This window comes from Heterodontus francisci, chromosome 39 (assembly GCF_036365525.1).
Source record: "Heterodontus francisci isolate sHetFra1 chromosome 39, sHetFra1.hap1, whole genome shotgun sequence".
NCBI lineage: Eukaryota > Metazoa > Chordata > Chondrichthyes > Heterodontiformes > Heterodontidae > Heterodontus > Heterodontus francisci.
In genome coordinates, this window is record NC_090409.1 from 19,043,520 (window position 1) to 19,058,731 (window position 15,212).

Below are 15,212 nucleotides of genomic sequence, written 5' to 3' on the forward strand. Positions count from 1 at the left end.
TGCTGCGACTGCTGGATAGGTTTGTCCCGATGAGGCAAGGAAGGCATGGTAGGATGAAGGAACCTTGGATTACAAGAGATGTGGAACAGCTAGTCAAGAGGAAGAAGGAAGCTTACTTCAGGTTGAGGAAGCAAGAATCAGACAGGGCTCTAGAGGGTTACAAGGTAGCCAGGAAGGAAATGAAGAATGGACTTAGGAGAGCTAGAAGGGGACATGAAAAAGTCTTGGCGGGCAGGATTAAGGAAAATCCCAAAGCGTTCTACACTTATGTGAGGAACAAGAGGATGGCCAGAGTGAGGGTAGGGCCGATCAGGGATAGTGGAGGGAACTGGTGCCTGGAGTCGGAGGAGGTAGGGGAGGTCCTAAATGAATACTTTGCTTCAGTATTCACTCGTGAGAGGGACCTGGTCGTTTGTGAGGACAGCATGGAACAGGCTGATTTGCTCGAACAGGCTGAGGTTAAGAGGGAGGATGTGCTGGAAATTTTGAATGATATGAGGACAGATAAGTCCCCAGGGCCAGACGAGATATACCCAAGGATATTACGGGAAGAGAGGGAGGAGTTTGCTGCACCGTTGGCGATGATCTTTGCGTCCTCACTGCCCACTGGAGTAGTACCGGATGATTGGAGGGTGGCAAATGTTGTTCCCTTGTTCAAGAAAGGGAATAGGGATAACCCTGGGAATTATAGACCAGTCAGTCTTACGTTGGTAGTGGGCAAATTATTGGAGAGGATTCTGTGAGACAGGATTCATGATTATTTGGAAAAGCATGGTTTGATTACAGACAGTCAGCATGGCTTTTTGAGGGGCAGGTCATGCCTCACCAGCCTTATTGAATTTTTTGAAGATGTGACAAAACACATTGATGAAGGAAGAGCAGTGGATGTGGTGTATATGGATTTTAGCAAGGCGTTTGATAAGGTTCCCCATGGGAAGCTCATTCAGAAAGTGAGGAGGCATGGGATACAGCGAAAGTTGGCTGTCTTGATACAAAATTGTCTGGCCCACAGAAGACAGAGGGTGGTATTTGATGGCAAGTATTCAGCATGGAGCTCGGTGACCAGTGGTGTTCTGCAGGGATCTGTTCTGGGACCTCTGATCTTTGTGATTTTTATAAATGACTTGAATGAGGAAGTGGAAGGCTGTGTTAGCAAGTTTGCCGTTGACACTAAGGTTGCTGGAGTTGTGGATAGTGTGGAAGGCTGTTGTAGGTTGCAACGGGACATTGACAGGATGCAGAGCTGGACTGAGAAGTGGCAGATGGAGTTCAACCTGGAAAAGTGTGAATTGATTCATTTTGGAAGGTCGAATTTGAATGCGGAATACAGGCTTAAAGACAGGATTCTTGGTAGTGTGGAGGAACAGAGGGATCTTGGGGTCCATGTCCACAGATCGCTCAACGTTGCCACCAAAGTTGATAGGGTTGTGAAGAAGGCGTATGCTGTTTTGGCTTTCATTAACAGGGGGATTGAGTTTATGAGGCGTGAGGTTTTGCTGCAGCTCTATAAGGCCCTGGTTCGACCACACTTGGAATATTGTGTTCAGTTCTGGACGCCTCATTATCGGAAGGATGTGGGAGTTTTAGAGAGGGTGCAGAGGAGATTTACCAGGATGCTGCCTGGACTGGAGGGCATGTCTTACGAAGAAACATTGAGGGAGCTAGGGCTTTTCTCATTGGAGCAAAGAAGAATGAGAGGTTACTTGATAGAGGGGTAGAAGATGATGAGAGGCATAGATAGAGTGGATAGCCAGAGACTTTTTTTCCAGGGTGGAAAGGGCTATCACCAGGGGGCATAATTTTTAGGTGCTTGGAGGAAGGTTTCGGGGAGATGTCAGCGGTAGGTTCTTTACACAGAGAGTGGTGGGTGCGTGGAATGCGCTGCCAGCGGTGGTAGTAGAAGCAGCTACATTAGGGACATTTAAGCGACTCTTGGATAGGTACATGGATGATAGTAGAATGAAGGGTAGGTAGTTATTTTGATCTTAAAGGAGGTTAAAGGGTCGGCACAACATCGTGGGCCAAAGGGCCTGTACTGTGCTGTACTGTTCTATATTCTATGTTCTATCTAATCACAATGCTATCACTAAGCTCAACAATCTGGAAGTTAAATGCTGAAACAATACGCACTGGCCCGTGTTTGTGTAGTTTTTTTCTTGCTGATGCCGTTTCGAACGGTGCAGGCATAAGTCCTGTAGTCCGAATTGGTAAAGTTTCGAATCGATAGGCTGCTGGTGTCGTTCGTTAAGATATACTTGAGGCTGCCTGTCAGCCGATGCTTGTCCTTCCACCAGGAAAACAGAGGCAAATTTCCTTCATCAATGGTGCAAATAAACTTCAAAGTATGATGCGCACTCGAATTATCCTGATAGACAGCAATGTTGGGAGGGGAAATTGGAACTGTAAAACAAGCAATTTGTTTGTTTCCAATGACCAAAGTTTCACCTCGCCCCTCCTGAACGTTTATCTGCCGTAGTCTTTCAACGACGGAGGCAACCCATACCTTCCTTTCTTTCTCTTGTATGAAGACCTAAACTGCGCAGCAATTGTTCAATCCAGTAGATGCTGATCTAATGTCTGCGTTTACCAACACAAGATTAAGATTATGAATAGCTGTGGTTGTTAGCCGTAACAACATCATAAAAAAAATTGGATGATTTGCTCTGATTGCTACTAGTGCTAAATCGTGTACATCTTCCTGTTGAATGCATTGTCATTTTTAAAGAAAATAGGAAGCGAAAAGGCATCGATATTGTTCAGCTTAAACGGCAGGGAAGGGTTAAATGTAAAGGGAGGGTGGGGGTGGAGGCGAAATTGCAGCAGGACCAGTTTCAGCTGCATTCCGCTCTTTTTGGGAAGATGTGACATTTCCACTGGGTGTTTTCTTGTTCCCGTCACTTCATTTGTGACATAAAACAAAGGTTGCAAGTGAGTGTCACGTAACCTAAAGACTATTATAAGAATACATCTGCTCTCACATTGAAAGAACTCAGGTTGTGGGGGTGGGGGTAGGGGGTGATTGAGGGGCGGAGTGGGCGTCAGAAATTCTCAACGTTCAGAGTCAGTGCAATTGGACGAATTGGACTCTCCAATGAAACACGCAGCTAAGCTGGCTGTGTGAAATGTGACTCAGTGTCAGTCTCTGAATCAGGCTGTTGTGAGCTCAGATTTCCTTGAGTATAACATCTAAGGTGGCGCTGCCAGTGCTGAAGAAATACTGCATTGTGAGTGGTGATGTATTTCCGCTGAGGTTCATATGGCCACTTCCGCCCTTGGAGCTGTTGAACAGCCCATCGTACGATTTGATTCTCGTCAGCGATGTGGCAATACGTATCCCATTCACAGCATCTCTAATATGTATTTCCCGTCAGTTATGTCATTACTCCCTCAGTATTGACCCTCCGACAGTGCAGCATTCCCTCAGTATTGACCCTCTGACCACACAGCACTCCCTCAGTACTGACCATCTGACTGTGCAGCACTCCCTCAGTACTGACCCTCTGACAGTGCAGCACTCCCTCAGTACTGACCCTATGACAGTGCAGCACTCCCTCAGCACTGACCCTCTGACCATACAGCACTCCCTCAGTACTGACCATCTGACTGTGCAGCACTCCCTCAGTACTGACCCTCTGACAGTGCAGCACTCCCTCAGTACTGACCCTCTGAACATACGGCACTCCCTCAGTACTGACCCTCTGGCCATACAGCACTCCCTCAGTCCTGACCCTCTGACCATATGGCACTCCCTCGGTACTGACACTCTGACAGTGCAGCCTCCCTCAGTACTGACCCTCTGGTCATATAGCACTCCCTCAATACTGACCCTCTGACCATATGGCACTCCCTCGGTACTGACACTCTGACAGTGCAGCCTCCCTCAGTACTGACCCTCTGACAGTGCAGAGCTCCCTCAGTATTGGCACTCCAACACTGCAGTGCTCTCTCAGTACTGCGACTGGGGAATGCTGGCCTGCAATCTGGATCTGGAATGTTTGGATTGAGACTGGAAACCTACGACCTTCAGCCTCAGAGATGACAGAGAGAGAGAGAGAGAGAGAGAGCCCCACTGAGCCATGGCCAGCAGCTGGAAGCAAGGAAGTTCTCCCATTTCTGTCGCACCTTTCACCACCTCAGGATGTCCCCAAGCCTTTCTCGGGCTATGAAGATCTTTCTGTGTGCTGTCACTGTTGGAATGTAGAGAATAGCTCAGCTCTCTCAGCTGAGGATTCACCTCCACTGTGGTGAACAGGGTTATTGATATCTATATATGTAACTATTGATATATTGGATATTGCTCCAACAGAAACAGATATTTACTATTTACTGACAGGTAAACATCAGGACAGCACTGTTACCGTGTTCAAATCCTCTGTATAATGATGTTTCTTCCTCTGAGTATAGTTACTGTAAACACTTTATTTGTTTTAGTGTTGTTTAATCCCCCTCCACCAACACAGTCCTGAGAATCTGTGGTCATGAGTGCTGTGTTTTATTGTCCTGCTATGACTCAGGGTTAACACTGGGCTCTGATTTTTGGATCATCCACAACGTTTGACAGATCAGTTCTTATCTATGATTCGGGGTCTCTACAAATGACACATTGACCGATCTCTGTCCTGAGCTCAGTGTGGTGTGTCCCTGTGAAGAGAGACACCTAGAAGTGAGGAACATACATATCGGATTTTCATAATACAGAGATCAGACCGAGGGCAGTAAATCATAACATTAGTAAACTGTTAAGACACTGATTTTCCAAGGAGTATTTGGGAAGCTTATTCTGAATCAAAATTCAGCGCCTCACACTTCGCTATACTGAAAGTAATTTGCCATTTAAATCTCCATTCTACAACTTTATTAATTATTATCAATATATTCAGGTATTTTGTTTCATTTTTCCTCTGTATTAATTGTTCTCTCAATTTGGATTTGTCTGTAATTTTGAAATTCTGATTCTGCTTCCCAATTCCATATTGTTTATGGAAATGGTGAACGACAGTGTTCCCAGCGCAGATCAATGTGGAATATCACTTCCCACCTTCCGACAATCTGAGGAAATAACTTTAACCCCTTCTCCCTGTTTTCTGTTTTTGTAGCCAGCTCGCTGTCCATTCTGCAGCTTGTCTCCTAACTTCACTTGCTCTGAGATTAGTGATGAGTCTTCTGTGTGCTACCTTATCAAAGGCGTTTAGACAATCACAGTACATTACATCCACTGTATTAGTCTTATCCACTCATTCTGATACTTATTCAAAGAATTCAGTAAGATAGGTCAGGAATGACCTTCCTTTTAGAATCTGCACTGTCTACTCTTCATTATATTATGTGTCTCTACATGTTTTCCTATAACGTCTTTCAGTAAACAATTTTCCTGCCACTGACATTACGCTAACAGGTGTTGAAGCTATGAGTTGAATTTATTCAATTATTTTACATTTTACTCAGGTCCCCTCCTTTCCCATATTTTCCGGTAACTTGATGACTGTGTGGGTGTTATTTCCTTCTTTCACCTTGAACTGGAGAATGTCACCAACTTTACCTCTAATTTCCACACGTCCATCATTTTTACATGGCCTGTCTCTGACACTTTCCTTCCCTTCCTCGACTTCTCTACCTCCATTTCAGGGGATTGACTGTCCACCAATATTCACTATAATCCCACCGACTACTACAGCTACCTTGATTATACGTCCTGCCACCCAATTCCTGGAAAAACTCTGTTCCATTCTCCCAGTTTCTCCACCTCCGTTCCATCTGCTCCCATGATGCTACCTTCCACACCAATGCTTCTGAAATGTATTCCTAGAGTCATAGAGTTGGAGAGCAGAGATAGAGGCCCTTCAGCCCACTGTGTCCATGCCGACCATAATGCCCATTTAGACTAATTCCACCTGCCTGCATTAATTCCATATCCCTCTATGCCTTGCTCATTCAAGTACCTGTCCAGATGACTCTTAAATGGCACTACTATCCCTGCCTCCACCTTCTCCTCTGGCAGCTCATTCCAGATACCCACTATTCTTTCTGTGAAAAAATTACCCCTTTGATCCCTGTTAAAGCTCCTTCTTCTCACTTTAAATCTATGCTTCTCTAGTTTTACTCACCCCTACCATGGGAAACAGACTCTGGCTACATACCCGATCTATGCCTCTCATAATTTTATATACCTCTATCACGTCCCCTCTCAGCCTCCTTCGCTCCAGGGAAAACAGACCCAGCCTATCCAATCTCTCTTTATAACTCAAGCCCTCCAAGCATCCTTGTGAATCTTTTCTGCATCCTCCCTGGCTTAAACGCATCTTTCCTGTAGTGCGGCGACCAGAACTGCACACAGTACTGCAAATACGGCCTAACCAACGTTATGTACAACTGTAACATGACGTCCCAACTCTTGTACTCAATGCCTCGGCCGATGAAGGCAAGCATGCCGTACGCCTTCTTCACCACGTGGTCTACCTGTGTTGCCACTTTCAGGGAACTATGTCCTTGCACCCCAAGGTCTCTCTGCTCAACAGCCCTCCCCAGGGCCCTGCCATTCACTGTATTTGTCCTGCCCTGGTTTAACTTCCCAAAACGCATCAGTTCGCACTTGTCAGCGTTAAATTCTATTTGCCAATCCCTTGCCCACTTTCCCAGTTGATCCACATTCTGTTGTAACCTTATACAGCCTTCTTCACTGTCCACTATGCCACCTATTCTGGTGTCATCTGCAAACTTACTAACCATGCTCCAAGCATTTTCATCCTTCTTCTTCTTCTTCTTTGGCCTCCTTGTCTCGGGAGACAGTGGGTAAGCACCTGGAGGTCGTCTGTGGTTTGTGGAGCAGCGCCTGGAGTGGCTATAAAGGCCAATACTAGAGTGACAGACTCTTCCACAGGTGCTGCAGAAAAAATTGGTTGTCGGGGCTGTTACACAGTTGGCTCTCCCCTTGCGCTTCTGTCTTTTTTCCTGCCAACTGCTAAGTCTCTTCGACTCGCCACACTTTAGCCCCGCCTTTATGGTTGTCTGCCAGCTCTGGCAATCGCTGGCAACTGACTCCCACGATTTGAGATCAATGTCACAGGACTTCATGGCGCGTTTGCAGACGTCTTTAATGCAGAGTCATGAACGGCCGATAGGTCTGATACCAGTGGCGAGCTCGCTGTACAATGTGTCCTTGGGGATCCTGCCATCTACCATACGGCTCACATGGCCAAGCCATCTCAAATGCCGCTGATTCAGTAGAGTGTATCAGCTGGGGATGTTGGCTGCCTCGAGGACTTATATTTTGGAGATGCGGTCCTGCCACCTGATGCCAAGGATTGTCCGGAGTCTGCGAAGATGGAATGAATTGAGACATCGCTCTTGGCTGACATACGTTGTCCAGGCCTCTCTGCTGTAGAGCAAGGTACTGAGGACACAGGCTCGATACACTCGAACTTTGTGTTACGATTCTCATCCAAGTCATTAATATATATGACAAACAACAGAGGGCCCAGCACCGATCCCTGCGGCACACCACTGGTCACCGGCCTCCAATTTGAAGAGCAACCCTCCACCGGCCTCCTATCGCCAAGCCAATTTTTTATCCAGTTGGCTAGTTCACACTGGATCCCATGTGTTCGAACCTTCCGGACCAGCCTACCATGCGGGACCTTGTCAAAGGCTCTGCTAAAGTCCATTTTTACCTCGGCTGAGGATTCTCCTCCACTGTGGTGAACAGGGCCCTCGACCGTGTCCAATCCATTTCCCACGTTACTGCCTTCACCCCTTCTCCTCCCTGCCAGACCCATGACAAGGTTACCCTTGTTCTCATCTTCCATCCCACCAGCCTCCAACATTTCTCTCACATCCAGCGAAGTGCACCACCAACCATATATTCTGCTCCCCTCCCATCCCATGATCTCAGCCCTCATGGGACATCCTGGTCCACTTCTTAGTCAACCTCAGCACCCTTTACACTTCCTCAGCACCTCCCTGTCCAAGAAAAGTAGATGTAACGTCTGTCCTTTTACCTCCCTCCTTCACACTGTCCACGGCCCAAAACACTCCATCCAGATGACACAGGAATGTGCTTGCCTTCCAACTTAGTTACTGTACACTGTAACAGGGAGGGAGCCGATTCTTCCAGGGTTGGTTTCAGCTATTTAACACAAAAGTGAATACTTTGCAAATCTTAAGCACAGCTGAACAGCATTTTAGCTGCCGTGAGAACTGAGCTTACAACCACTAATTTATAAAACCAGCACTCTAACCCCTGAGCTATTGAACCATCCAGCCCAACACATCTGACAGTCCTCCATTAGTGCTGTGTGTTTGATGACTGAGTGGGGGATCAAGTGAAACCTCAGATTGTGACTTATCCCCCAGAATCCTGCCTCAATCTCTTCAGTATTCACTTCACAACAATATATATAGATAGAAAATACCTTTCACATCATAAAACCTCCCAGGGCTACTCTGTGGCTTTGCCTCTCTGTCTGACTCTATCCTTTGGTTCCTCTCTCTCTCTCTGTGAGTCTCTCGAACTATCGTCATCTTTCTGCATCTCTCTCTTTATCACTTCTCTGTCTCTTTCATATTTTCTCTCTCTCTGTCTCTATCCTTTGCTTCTTTCTCTCTTTTGGTTTCTCTTTTCCTCTGTGTCCCTCTCACTTTTTCTCTCTCTATCTCCACTCCAGTTTTATCTCTGTCTCTATCACTTTCGACCTGGATCTTGATTTTTTTAATTTAATTTTATTTTCTCTCCATCTCTCACATTCTCTGTTTCTCTCTCCCTCTGTATCTGTCTCTAACTTTCCTTCTTTCTTTCTCTTTGTCTCTATCTGATGTGTGTTTAAGGATGTATCTGGAAATGAATCTGTCTGAAACTCAAATCTAAAGCAATCTGAAGAATTGAAAAATCTTCCAGCTGATTCAGTTTAAACTAATCTGTTGTTATTCTTCGAGTTTCTGTTTTTGTTATTCATTCACAGGATGTCGACGTCACTGATAAGACCAGTATTTATTGTCCTTGAGAAGGTGGTGATGAAACGTCTTCCTAAATACAGCGGAGTGTCTTGCTGGGCCATTTCTGAGGGATGTTAGGAGTCACCCATATTGACTGTCGGTCTGGAGTCACATTTAGGCCAGACCGGGTAAGGACAGGAAATTTCCTTCCCTGAAGGAGATTCGTGAATCAGATGAGTTTTTCTGACAATCCAGTAGTTTCATGATCACCATTACTGAGACTAGCTTTTTATTTCAGATTGATTGAAGTGGGTTTAAATTCCCCAACTGCTGTGGTGAGATTTAAACTTCTGTCTCCAGATCATGAGTGCAGATCTCTGGATTATTAATCCAGTAACATAACCACTATTACAGCAGAGTGGTTCCGGGTGTGAATGAGGAATTCACATTTTGTGTGTTAAAATCCCACTGATATTGAGTTTTGTGAATTTGATAATTTACAGACTGACACTCGGAATTAAAACAAATGGTCACAGGATGAATTATTGGTTAAAAACTCAATCTTACTTCCTTCTCCATATCTTGAGAATCAAAGGCAGGAATGTGAAATATCAGGATACATTGCTGTGTCTCAGACTAAACATGAAAGAGGTGGGTTTCAGACAGGCGATGTAACTTTAGATGATAATGCTGTCGTTTTTACTGAACAGGTGGGGCTTAAATAAACATTCACAATGAATGATCATTGAACAGTCCCAGCATGGAACAGCACAGAATGAGGCCATTCGGCCCATCATACCTGTACGGGCTGAGAAAGTGGAACTCGCACCCACAGGGAGTGGTTGAGGTGAACAGTACAGAAGCACTTAAGGGGAAGCTGGATAAACACATGAGGGAGAAGGGAACTTAATGATATGTTTATCAGGTGAGATGAAGAACGAATGGGAGGAGGCATATTGGTTAAAAAAGCCTCCCTATCTCTGTAACCACATCCAACACTGCAACACTCCCTATCTCTGTAACCTCCTCCAGCTCCTCCATCTCGCCCTATCTTTATAACTTCCTCCAGCCACTACAAACCTCCCTATCTCTGTAACCTCCTCCAACACTACAACCCTCCCCATCTCTGTAACCTCCTCCAACACTACAACCCTCCCTATCTCTGTAACCTGCTCCAGCTCCTCCGTCCCTCCCTATCTCTATAACCTCCTCCAACACTACAACCCTCCCTATTTCTGTAACCTCCTCCAACACTACAACCCTCCCTATCTCTGTAACCTCCTCCAGCTCCTCCATCCCTCCCTATCTCTATAACTTCCTCCAGCCACGACAACCCTCCCTATCTCTATAACCTCCTCCAATCCCTACAAGCCTCCCTATCATTGCAATCTTCTCCAGCCCTACAACCCTCCCTTATCTCCAAAACATCCTCCAGTTCCTGCAACCTCTCTATCACTGTAACATCCTCCAGCCCTACAACCCTCACTATCTTTATAAACTCCTCCAGCCCGATAACCCTCAGAAATCTCTGTGCTCCTCCAAATCTGGCCTCTTCTTCGTCCAGATTTTAATCACTCCTCCTTTGGTGACCGTGCCTTCAGCTGCCTGGGACCTAAACTCTGGAATTCCCTCCCTTAACCTCTCCATCTCTACCTTGAAGACGCTACTAAAAATCTGTCTATTTCAACAGGATGTTTCTCACCTGTCCTAATATCTATTGATGTCGCTCTGTGTCTGATTCCAATTCATAAACTCCTGTGAAATGCCTTGGACATTTTATCACTTTGAAGTCGCTATATAAATACTGTTTGTTGTTGTTGAGAGAGAACGTGAAATCGAGAAATGTGAGAGAAGGAATGTGTGTGAGATATAGGGAGGGTACGTGAGAGGGAGAGATGGAATGTGAGAGAGAGAGAGAGAAATATCAATGAGAGAAATAAAGTGGCGAGTGTGAGGGAGAGAATGCAACAGAGGGTCAGAGAAAGTGATAGAGGTAGGGAGGAGTAAGAAGAACAGAGAGAACGTGAATGTGTGCAAATGGAGGAGGGAGAGTGAGAAAGAGATGAGAGAGGGAAATATGATTGGTGGAGACAGCTCCAGTCGAAGAGCCAGCTGGAGTGCAGCCCCTCAGGGTCGAATATCCACGTTGCATGCCGTGAATTCTCTCGTTCTTCCAAAGTTGGTTGGTCATCCTGCGAGCTGAATATTTAGCTGAGGGTCGTGGAGATCAGTTAGTTTGGAACCCGGACCCGTCTGTCACTGCTGCACCAGCCGTGGAATATTCACCTCCACATCAGCCCCTCACACCCCACAGGTATTGAAAGGAGCCCTAGATAATTCAATTCCCCAACAACACTCCCACTCAGCCCCTCCCTCTACCCCACACATCAGCAATGAATAGATCAATAAGTAAAAGATTCAGAATTCTTTAATTGAGAACTGCGTGATGCCACTGCAGTCAAATAGCTTCCCCTATGGCACGGGACTATGTGTCGGGCTTGCAGCAGCAGACGTGCTGTCCAGATCTTCAAAATCCCTTGAGCAAGGTGTGTTGCATGGAGATCAATGCAGATTTATACACAGCAAGATCCCATCCACACATCGTTCAACTTTCTTTATTGCTGGCGGTGTGTTTTCTTGAAGGAGGAACGGGGATTTTCTCTTTGAATCATCCATTCTGGGACAAGGTCGCTCGTAGGGCCCGGCAGTTATTGCCTATCCCCAATTGCCCTCGAGAAGGTGGTGGTGAGCTGCCTTCTTGAACCGCTGCCGTCTATGTGGTGTAGGTACACCCACAGTGTTGTTAGGGAGGGAGTTCCAGGATTCTGACCCAGTGTCCTAGTTATTCCAAGAACCAGGATACTGGTCCCATCCTGGTTTAAGTGATGTCCATCCCAGTGGAACAGCTCCCTCTTTCCCCCAGTACTGGTGCCAGTGGCCCAGGAAGTGAAATCTCTGCCTCTCATACCACTCTTTCACAACCACATTTAACCTTCTAATCTGCTTCTCCCTGTGCCAATTGGTCGGTTGGTGAGGCTGGAGCTCAGCTGAAAATGTCCAAACTGAGATTGATAGATTTGTTTTCGTCACAGGGATTAAGGATGATGGAACCAAGGCAGGAAGATGGGTTTAGGATTCAGATCAGCTGGGATGTCATTGAATGGGGGATAGGATCAAGGAGCTGAATGATCTCCTCCTGTTCCTATAACAGAGGGAGAGAGAGAGACAGAGGTAGTGAGAATAAGTGAGTAGGAAAGTTGGAAGTGGTGGAATCTGTGTTTCTGTTGCTTTGGGAACAATGTGGACCATTAATAAAGTGTTCTGTTCACACACCAACACATTCCTGCTGATCAATAAACAGGGATCTTAGAAAAACAACTGAAATCAGGACCCAGTGAAATGTGAACTTTTGACCTCTGCTTTATATGACCAGTGTTCGAACCTGCAAGCAGTGAAACCACTTGCCCTGCAAAATCCTCTTTTAATGCTTAATGTTTTTAACAAGAATGTGTGGTCCAAACAGCCGTTCACAATCAAAATAGAACCACAAAATACTGCGGATGTTGGAAATCGGAAAGAGAAGTAGAAAGTACTGGAAATATTCAGCAGATTTGGCAGTATATGTGGAGAGAGAAACAGTGAATGTTACAGCTCACTGACCTTTCATCAGAACATATCTAAGTATTTCCATTACTTTCTGTTTTTATTACAACTTCACATCCTTCATCAGTAAACTTTCAAGCAGAAGCAGCATGTAATAGACATAGTGAAACCATCCCAAATCCAACTGATCTGATCTCATCTCTGCAGTCCTGACACATCCAGTCATGAATGGTGGTGGACAATTAAACAACTAACTGGAGGAGGAGGCTCCACAAATATCCCCATCCTCAATGATGGAAGAGCGCAGCAAATCAGTGCAAAAGAAAAGGCTGAAGCATTCGCAGCCATCTTCACCCAGAAGTGCTGAGTGCATGATCCATCTCGGCCTCCTCCTCATGCCCCCAGATTCTCAGGTGCCAGTCTTCAGCCAGTTCAATTCACTCCACGTGATATAAAGTAACGACTGAAGGCACTGGATACTCCAAAGGCTTTGGGTCCTGACAATATTCCGGCAATAGTACTGAGGATTTGTGCTCCAGAATGGGCTGCGTCCTTAGCCAAGCTGTTCCAGTACAGCTACAACTTTGGCATCTATCCGGCAATGTGGAAAATTGCCTAGGTATCTCCTGTCCGCAAAAAGCCGGTCAAATCCAACCCGGCCAATTATCGACCTATCAGCCTACTCTGAATCATCAGAAAAGTGATGGAAGGTTGACAGTGCTATCAAGTACCACTTGCTTAGCAATAACCTGCTCAGTGATGCACAGTTTGGGTTCCGCCAGGGCCACTCAGCTCCTGACCTCATTACAGCCTTGGTTCAAACATGGACAAAGGAGCTTAACTCAAGAGGTGAGGTGAGAGTGACTGCCCTTGACATCAAGGCAGCATTTGACCGAGTATGGCATCAAGGAGCCCTAGCAAAACTGGAGTCAATGGGAATCAGGGGGAAAACCCTCCGCTGGCTGGAGTCATACCTAGCGCAAAGGAAGATGGCTGTGGTTGTTGTAAGTCAATGATCTGAGCTCCAGGACTTCACTGCAGGTGTTCCTCGGGGTAGTGTTGAAGGCCCAAAAACCTTCTGCTGCTTCATCAATGACCTTCATTTCATCTTAAGGTCAGAATGGTGATGTTTGCTGATGATTGGACGATGTTCATTACCAGTCATGACTCCTGATACTTAAGCAGTCCTGTAGAAATGCAACAAGACATGCACAGCATTCAGACTTCGGCTGATAAGTTGCAAGTAACATTCACGCCACACAAGTGTCAGGCAGTGACTAACTTCAATAAGAGAGAATTTCACCATCTCTCCTTGGCATTCAATGAATGGCATTAGCACCACTGAATCCCCCACTCTCAACGTACTGGGCATTACCATTGACCAGAAACTGACCTGGACCAGTTAGTTAGGGATGGGCAAGAAATGTTGGCCTTGCCCACGACACCCACATACCAAGAATAGAAAAAATGAATACAAGAAAAATACATTATACACGGAGGCCAGTCAGCCCATTCTGCCTGTGCTGGCACTTTGGAAGACCTATCCAATTTCTCCCACTACCCCCTTGCTCTTTCCCCATAGACCTACAAATGTTTCCTTTTCACTATTTATCCAGTTGCCTTTTGAAACTTGATGTTCAAATCAACAATTCAGGAGAAACTTCTTTCCCCAGAGAGTGCTGAGAATGTGCAACTCACTACCATGGGGAGAGGTTGAAGTGAATAACATCGATGCATTTAAGGGGAAACTGGATAAACACAAGAGGGAGAAGGGAATAGAAGGATATGGTGAAGGGGTGAGGTGGAGAGGGGTGGGAGGAGGCTGGTGTGGAGCATTAACCAGATGGGCCGAATGGCCTGTTGCTGTGTAATTCCATTGAATCCGCTTCCACCTGCCTTTCAGCACATACCAGATCACAACAACTCACTGTGTAAAAAACAATCACCTCAGCTTTGCTCTCGCTGGCTCTTTGTACAATTGTTGCCAAGAACTGGAAGATGAGACGAGGCTGAATATCTCTTTTACAGCTAGCACGGACATGACGGGCCGAATGGTCTCCTTCTGTACGAAGATATTTCAACATTCAATCTCTGTCCTCTGGTTACGAAGTGAGGGAAAAGAAGAGAGAGAGGGTACTGACAGGAGAGGGAGCAGGTTGGGTTGTGATTTCAGGAGAAATGGAGGGTGAGAGAACCTGTTGTTCCAGAGCCGGTATTCAAACTACTTAATATTTAAATACGAATGATTTGCTGTTTGATGGCGAGTTGAAAAAGCTTAATTAAAGGCATTGAAGCCTTCGTGAGATTTGAACAAACGACCGTTAGTTTACAGGACCAGTGCTCTGAACCCTGAGCGACAGAGCTACCAGGCTGAATGCGCTGAACATTCCTCAGTTAGTGCTTTGTGTTTGAAGAATGAGGTGGAAGTCACTGAGATGTTCGGATTGTCGGAGAATCACTGGAGTCTTCCAGCACAGAGGCGGCCATTTGACCCATTGTGTCGGTCCTGGCTCTCCAAAAGAGCAATATACTTCGTGCCACTCCCCCATCTTCTCCCTGTGGCCCTGCACTTTCTTCCTTTTTAAATAACAATCCAATTTCCTCTTGAATAGCTCGATTTACAGAATCACCGAATTCTCCCAGCACAGGAGGAGGCCATTTGTCCGCACTGGCTCTCTAAC